The 9,222-nt window shown below is 36.4% G+C and overlaps 1 pseudogene; it reads left to right on the forward strand.

The window, feature by feature from the left end:
• The first annotated feature begins 4,271 nt into the window (after positions 1–4,271).
• On the forward strand, positions 4,272–6,565 carry LOC127454968 (solute carrier family 22 member 7-like; annotated as a pseudogene).
• Positions 6,566–9,222: the final 2,657 nt, after the last annotated feature.

Consider the following 9,222-nt stretch of genomic DNA (forward strand, 5'->3'; position numbering starts at 1 on the left):
TTCATTCATATACAGATATGCAAACTGTATTTGCTTTATTTATGTATTGATTTTCCAACTGAGAACAAGTGCTTGGTAAGTTCCTTAAAGTATTCCACTACAAATTACTAATGACTTCTTTGTGATATGTAATCAGATTACTTTAATGGTTCCTTTATTGAACAAGTAATCACATTACTGAATAATTTAGTTTTAAGTTACTTTCCAAAACACTTTTCATAGAAAAGTTTGTGGTGTTTTGCTCTACGTATTCAAAATAATGTCTATATTTCCTCATTGTCGTATACAAGTCATACACTCTGCACCACATGTTTCTCCCTTACAATGACTTGTTAGGGGGCGTATGCCCTTCGGCTGTCGCAAAAACACAAACAGACACACATATAAACCGAATTTATGTTTTTAATTCTGCATAAATTATACTAATTTAGAAATGTGTAACTCAAGTAATGTACTTAAAAGTAACTTAATTGAAAGTCAGTAATCTGATTACAAGAATTTAAAATGAAATGTTTTACACTACTTTTCCATAACTAATTACACTGTTATCAGATTACTCCCAACAATGTTGAGGACGTCCCCTAATGTCCACAAAAGAACATTTTGTCAGATTTAACTCACTTACAGTATAGCTAAGTATAACACATGTAAATAAGTAACACACAAAAACACACACACACACACACACACACACACACACACACACACAGTTTTTTAATGGCCAAAGTACAAACTGCGTCTGGCTTATAGTTTCCAACCTTTGAAATGTCAAACACACTGCAGAAGCCAAGGGTTTTATTAAGTAGACACATAAAGGGAAAATCTGTTCATCAACAAAGGATGAAGTTTGAAGATCTACTTACAGAGATCAATGGCTTTGGCAGGTTCCATAAGATGATTCTTTGCATACATTTTTTAGGATGATTCACTGTTCAATGTCACTTCCTGTTAAGCAGCTTCATTGCTGCCATTCCATCTCATCACTGTGGCATCAGCTCTCTAGAAGGTGATGGAATCTTTGGAAATCTGACTCGAGAGGAGAGACCGACTGTCAGTATTCCAGAACAGGTAGATGAGACCTCTGCTTCCTGTCACATGTTCTCCCATCCTCAGTTCTACCTGCTAAAAAACAGTACAAATGCCACAGAGCTTTCTGTAGTGGAGTGTCAAAATGGTTGGCAATATGACAACAGCACATTCATCAGCACTCTGGCCAAACAGGTGAGATTTAGATTTGAAGAGTACTGCATCCCAGCAAACTAATTAATGCTCTTAAAACATCTTTAATGCTCTTTAAAACATCCAAACATTACATTGTGGTTGTGGAAATGCAAAAATGTCAAAAAAAACGTCTTGAAAACATAATTTACCAACTTATATATCAGATTTCACTCTCAGAAAAATGTAAATAAATCTAGTTTAAAATATGTTGTACTAAAAACATTTATACACTCTTAGAAGAAAAGGTTCCATATAGAACCCTAAATGGTTTTATCGCTCGCTTGATATTTGGAACCCCTAAAAGGTTCTATATAGAATCCATTTTAAGGGTTCTTTGGGTGTAAGGTGTAAAGGTTCTATATAGAACCTTTTAGGAGTTCCCAAAATGCAACCATAACGTTTGGTGTTTGTTTAGTTTTTAAATTAATTGTTTTGTTTTATTACCAGAAGAACATTTAATGGATATGCTAATTGAATAGTTAATTTACTATATCACTAAGAAAGTGAAATAACCATATAAAAGACATTTAAGTATTATTTAGTAAAGCATTTTTAATAGTTAGTATTTGCAACAACTCAAAAGCAATAATTAACACAATTAATGTTAAAATTAAATTCTTAATGCAATAGTTATGAGAATAGACTTAATAAATCCACAGGTTTGTAATAATAAGCTAAAAGTTCATTAGTAGTAATATTATTTATATAAAAATCATAAACATTAAATCATTTAACATTAATTATAAGTTAACATTATAACCATAAGTAAGATTAATAAACAAGTAAAAAACTAAGTAAAAATAAATTAAAACAAATGACCTATGAAAAGCTGTTAAACAATTTTAGCACTGGGGCAGATACAGAATAATTTTGTTGCCACTGGTCTGACAAACTGAGTGAGGTCTTTTAGATACAACAAATTAAACAAAACTTCACTTCAACTTCAGCCATCTCAATGTCATCAATTTGATGCCAACTCTCTGCCAGGGTTGGGGAGTAACAGAATACATGTAACGGGATTACGCATTTAAAATACAAAATATTAGTAACTGTATTTCACTACAGTTACAGTTTAAATTATTGGTAATCAGAATACAGTTACATTTAAAAAGTATTTTGATTACTGAAGAGATTATTTTGCATTTTATTGTCATTTGTTTCATTTAATATTTAGACTATTCAGTTGGAAAACATTTATCCATATAAATGATGCAATCTGAAGAGCTTTCAAACAGCAGTGAAACATTTTCTTAAGATGTGTTACATTCATACAAGTTCATACTGTTGTGAGTGAAAAGGTGGATATGATGTCATTGAGGAATTTTCCCTTGGGAGCTTCATAGAGGAGCTACATCATGTTTCTACAGCTTAACAATAAAACAGTTAGAAATGCTTTGACAGATGAAACATAAATCCAATAAATACACGATTACACGCCATGTCAATGTTTTTTATGAGGTTAGGGTATTTTTACAAGAAATGCTAACCAATGTAGCCTTTAACATTGTATAGAAAGCTACAACCAATATATCTATGATGAAAATGCACGTTGGAGCATAACTTTTTTTCTCTAATAAGACATGATATTAGAGCAAAGATGTACTGCAAAAATCTTATTCTTAATGAGAATTTAAATATTGTTTTTCTGTAAAAATATTAAAAAATCCTTGAAGCAAGATAAATTTAAGTGCATTTTTGTACTTTATTTACTTGTTTATAGTCAAAACAAGTGAAAAATTTGCCAGTACTGAAGAAGTAATCCAAAGTATTTAGATTATGTTACTGACTTTGAGTAATCTAATGGAATACATTACAGATTACATTTTACAGCATGTATTCTGTAATCTGTAGTGGAACACTTTTAAAAAAGTAACCTTCCCAACCCTGCTCTCTGCACTGAGGGGTCTTGACACCCTGTGAAAGATTAGGTTGAGGATGGGTGTGCTAATCCCTAAAAAGTATGTGAAACATTTAATAGACCTGCTGTCAGTATGCAGAGTTATTAAAAACAAAGAAAACCTAAACCTATGTTAAATTAATATGGCATCTTCAATAAAAATAAATACATAATTATCATATTTTTGTAGGCTACATTACAATAAAACTACAAACACCAAATACTCACAAGCTGAAAAATTTAAACACTTCCATCAGGGGCGGACTGGCCATAGGGAGAACCAAGACTTTTCCCAGTGGGCCGGCCGCGAAACGGGGCCAAACAGGCGACGATAAGCTGAAACGGGCTGCTGCGTTATGCCGAATGGGCCGCAAAACGGCACCGCCATATGATGAAGGGGGCCACCATATGCAGAAAAGGACAGTATCTGCGAGTGCGCGGCTATAATGCACTGTGTAGATAGAACCTTTTGGCATAAATGGTTCTTTGGAACTGAGTAAAGAACCCTAGAGTTCTATTTAGAACCCCAAAGAACCTTTTTTTCCAAGAGTGTACCTAACATTGAGAAATTTTATTGAATACTAATGTTAAGGATGTTCAAGTAACGTTATTGTAATAACATACGTTCTTAACCTTTATACTTATTTCAGCCAAAGTTATGGGAACAATTCCTGTTATATACCTGGGATATTACTTGTAAGCTGTTGACCCTATGTTTCTATGATGTCCCTGTGAAAAATATGATTATGTACTTCAAAAGATCACCATTCATTTCACTCTGTTCTCTAAAAAACACTCTTAACAAATTCTCTTAACCACATAATCACACCTGCTTGCAAAAGCTGCTTTTATAACTCTCTCTTTTTCAAAGTGGGATGTGATAATAGAATGCTGAATAAGTGCTGACAAGCCAGACACAGCAACACTGGCTCAACCAATGACGTGAGTTTGGGGCGGGGCTATCTGTTTGTACAACCAATAGAGATGTGATGAGTGGAATGTGTTTGAAAACAGCATTTATTTTTGTGATTCTGTTTGGTGGTGCTAATGGTGCAGAATGGCACACTTCAGCTTTAACATGCTTTTGACGGTGTTTACTTAACATGTGAAGACAGCCCTGAAGACAAAAGTTTCTGTATAACTGAAAATAACTATGTTGCTGGTGTCATACGTATCAGGAATGGGTTTTGCAGTGGCCAGCAGTTTTTCCTCCTCCATCATGTTTGCAGTGCTGAGATTCTGCACTGGATTCACCATCACTGGCATCATCATTATCTCTACTGTACTTAGTGAGAAGCCCTCAGTTGTTTTTAACTCGATCTATTACTCTTCTCGCTCCAATGTTTGCATGATGTTGGCATTTTTCAGATGTGGAGTGGGTGGACATTCAGCACAGGAGACTAGTGTGTGTGATTGACAGTCTGGCATGGGCTTGTGGCAGTAACTAATTGTCTCTGATTGCATTCTGTGTGAGAGACTGGAGATGGCTGACAGTGGCTGTCACTTCACCTTTACTTTCACAATTCTCTGATGGTAATGGAGCAAGCAAATCCTGTCAAATTAAAAGCCCAGCATAATAAAAAATTCATTTTGCGCAAATATTCTCAAACTCTTTCAAGGGTCCTATTTATTGCTCTTGTTGTATCTCAGACTATAGGAATGTTTCACAGAGCAAATGTTTGTTATAGGTGGGTTCCAGAGACAGCTCGGTGGCTAATAGCCAATGGAAACATGGAAAAAGCTTGTTATTATCTTCATAAATGTGCTGTTATGAACCGCAGGTAGGAGGTCACCACCAGCATCTCAACTGAGGTGAAGTGAGACATATATTCTCACTTAAAAGCAGGGTTGACAGATGGTCACATTTTTATCAACCTCTCTCAGTAGGCTACCTTTATATTTTTCTTTCTCCTAGACTCTCTAGCATCATTGTTACTAATAGAGAAAAGAGAAAGTATTCTTACCTGTATCTGGTCAGAACTCCTAAAAAGAAGTGACTGGCTTTGCTCACAAGAACCACTTGGTGTGTAACTGAGCTGCCTAACTGGCATGTGCTAACTTTATTAGTCTTAAGTGTTACCACATTAAAGAATGTGGAATACCAACTTTATTGTATGGATATGGCTTTTCACCTCTAACAGGTTTTGCGTTAACATCACTGACTTCGGATTAAATCTGTACCTCACTCAGTTTGTGTATGGGGCCACTGAGGTTCCAGCTAAACTGAGCATCTATTACCTGCTGGATAAGATTGGCAGACGCAGAACTGAGGCTGGAGCTCTGCTATTGGCTGGAATCAGTCTCATGATTAACACATTCATACCCAGAGGTGAGCCCAGGGACATTACAGAGAATGGGTTAAGCACTGCAAAACTTAAAGGTGCACTCAATAACTTTTGCGTTTGTGTCATCTTGGACCTACATTGACACCTAGTGGCGTGGACGCAGCATCATTCAAAATCAAAAGTTTTTAGTTACAGATGCCATTGTACAAATTCAGTATACACAGTCAGCCATGATTAATTTAATCCAATAGTGAAAGTGTCCAATATCAAGGCAGTTACTGAGATTAAGCCAGTAGTTTTTGGCTGGTCATGTGATTCTAACATGGCAGCCCCCATGTGTGGACCCTCTCCATGTAGAATAAACCAGCTTTTATAAGGTCACTGACATGACTGGAGTCTTCATCTCATGTAATTGCTCATGATTTTATACCTATGTTTTAAAATTACTATTAATTTATTTAGGAGTAAAACTTTTTGCACCTTCAAAGTCATGAGGGAAACTGCTTTTCTAAACACCAGATTAGCCACTAGAGGGTGCCTTTAATTTCTTTATTCAGTCATGCACAGGGTTTGTTCAGTATGCTCTCACTCTCTCTCTCATTCAGATCAGTGGGTTGGTGCTACTGTGGTAGCAATACTGGGTAAAGGTCTCTCTTTTGCTTCTTTTGCAACAATTATATTATACAGCTCTGAGCTTTTCTCCACTGTTCTCAGGTAACATAACTGCCAACATTATACTATATCCTCAAATAAAAAAAATAAAAAAATTATATATATATATATATATATATATATATATATATATATATATATATATATATCAGATTAAATATCTTATTTATCATGGACTGTAATGTTGTTGGATTTAGATTATTTGATAGAGTTATACTGAAGCTTGATATGCCTGATCATTATATACAAGTATATTAATGTGCAATATATAAACATGTAATGCATTGGTGTGGGTCCTATAGGCAAAATGGGATGGGCTATAACTCCTTTCTAGGCCATTTGGGTGTGGCTGTGGATCCTCAAATCCTACTATCTGACAGTATCTGAGGTTACCTCTCTCAGGTCACCCTGTGATCTGTTGCCTTACTCACTAGTCTGGTGGTCAGTCAGTTACCCGAGACAGGTGACTACCTGAGATGATAGAGGATATCGTGGGCATTAGGTAAGTCATAACCTATAAGGAAATTATTTGACAACAGCATAATTGGGCTCATTGCATTCAAACAGTTTAGGGGAGATTATGGAATGGAGGTGTTCTTTAACCTCCTGAGACCCCGCGTCCACATGCATAGACATTACGTTTTGGCTTTGCTATAGGCTATGCATAATTTCAGTTCAGGAGACTCTAGGCCAGGGGTCGGCAACCTATGGCACGTGTGCCAATAGAGGGGCACACACAGATAGACCCCAGGTGGTGCTCAAGCACCTGCCATTTTGGCCTCTGACTAGATAAGTGCCCTTTTTGCAAGAATTTGTTTTTTTCTATTTCTTTTTCTAATTTTATATTTTAGTTTTTACATTTGGCCAGTGGCATCAGTTCTCAATTAAAAGCGTGTTGTAATGCCCGACAACTGCATGAGTTCTAATTCTGCGAGACCGCACAAGCCCCTGCCCCTCCGACTTCCCTTGTCACAGCCACCACAGTTAACACACGCAAATTGAGTGCCCTGCGGAGCAGCATCCATCTCTCCCTGACCTGTTTTCATTGGTCACAGCCAGGTAACGACAGTGTTTGCCCTAAGCTTCGGCATTGTTTGTCACTGTTGTGAAATTAAACCACTATTAAAACATCTCAATACAGCCAGACTACAGGCAATTGCCCTCCATTAAGCTTAACAACAAGCAAGCTAGTCTGGCGTTGGCGTAAAATAGCGTCGTGACAACGTCGTCAATAAAAACCGAGTGAACTCCGGTAGGCTAGTTCCTTTGTCAGGCAACTGAAACAAATAAATATGCATTGCATGGTTAATAATCAATCATATTTGGATATCAGAAATGTTAGCTGGCTTGTCACCCGTCACAAGAAAATATGCAAATATATGATTTGTCCACTGTTTACATGTTCATACTGATTAGCAAAAGCTTTAAGATATAGCCTAGTAAATTATCGATTCTTAATCCTATGACATAAAATGTACTTGTAATTTTAGGCAAGCCAACTGACTGTCATTTCAATACAATAGTCCAGGGCCTTTAAAAGCTCAGATTTGAAAGTTTAACTGTTCATCTAATTTTAATTTTAAAAGCAGGAGAATGATCCTGCTCCCTTCACCTCAGAACACAGAACGCACTTAGTCTAATTGCTGCAACTGAACATAGGCCTACTTTGTAGTTTGGAGGGTAGATTGGATGGTATATTATTTTATTTATTCAGAGAACAGCTTTTTTCAATTTTGTGTAAAGATTAGTTGATTTTGAATGGTTATTTATTTTGTAGACCACTAAAGCATGCACAATGTGGCATTGTTTTCTTTGTTGTTGCCTGTTCTTGTGATAAATGTAGAGAATAATGAGCGCTAAAGACCATCGTCTCTGTGTAAATTGAGAATTTTGTAGAAATCTGCTGAGTAAACATTTGCATGAGTGTATGGGTATTGAAATAAAAAAATATGTAAGTAAAAGATGTGCTACTGTATGTAACTTTATTTTTTTATAAATAATTATGAGAGGGGTGCCCTTTTTTTTTTAGCTTGAGCACGTGCCCTCCAAAATGTCTGTGCACGGCCCTGCGGAGGGGTAATCACTGGCACACCAGCAACTGCGAGAGAGGAGTAGACTATTTTATTCATATGAAATTCTGCACATGCATTCCAGTCTACATCTTGATGTAATTCTTCCTCGTGATCACACAGCTTGTTTTCATCAGCTGAATGAGAGGTTAAACAATAAGTTAAAATGTGACGAGACTGCAGTATACCCAACAGACTCATGCAGTATGTGCAAGCCATTCGTGCATCGCGAGCCGGCAGCGCATCACGAGTAAACGTGCCCGCTTTGCTTCGGCCAGGCTGCACAAATGACAGCCTACATTCTGTGTTTCATTTGTTTCTTTTTGCTTTCAGAACAACGTGTCATGTATTAAGGAAAACACCACTATTAATCCTTGAGATTTCCAACCCAGCATACAGGTACACTGTCCTTAAACCATAGCAGTAGGGACTCTGCTAGACACTCAAAATTACATTAAACGCTTTAAAAAGAAAACATAAACCCACATCTTGGGGTTCAAAAACCTGTCTATTCAAAATATAAATTAAACCTGGAAATAAAGTTTTAGGATTTTGCAGGTGTGATTCACCGAAAAGGGCTAAATAGTTGATAGGCTTGTAATGCGCAAATGAGTCTCGTCACGCTTTAAGAGTGTTTAGACTCCCATTCAGCTGATGAAAACACGCTGCGTGATCATGAGGAAGGATTACATCAAGATGTAGATTTGGAATGCAGGTGCAAAAAATGTCATATAAAATAAACTGCTCCTCTCTCGCTGTTGCTTGTGTGCTATGATTACCCCTCTGCATGATTTTGAAAAATGTATGACATAAAATAAGAAATATTTAAGATTCCACACAATTTTGTGATCAGTAATCAAATAATAAAATCTGTGACATTAACTGTCAACTCATTTTATACAAAAGGACAGGTTTTCTTTTTATTAAAGCACTTTCAAAAGATGCAAGATTTTTCACATGTGGGTTTTGCACAGCACAGCCATTGACCAGAAAAAAAAAAAAAAAAAAAATGGCACTCCATGTCAAAAAGGTTGCCGACTCCTGCTCTAGGCTGTTTTTAACTTTCATCAACTTTCGA

Source organism: Myxocyprinus asiaticus, chromosome 17 (assembly GCF_019703515.2).
Source record: "Myxocyprinus asiaticus isolate MX2 ecotype Aquarium Trade chromosome 17, UBuf_Myxa_2, whole genome shotgun sequence".
Classification (NCBI taxonomy): Eukaryota; Metazoa; Chordata; class Actinopteri; order Cypriniformes; family Catostomidae; genus Myxocyprinus; species Myxocyprinus asiaticus.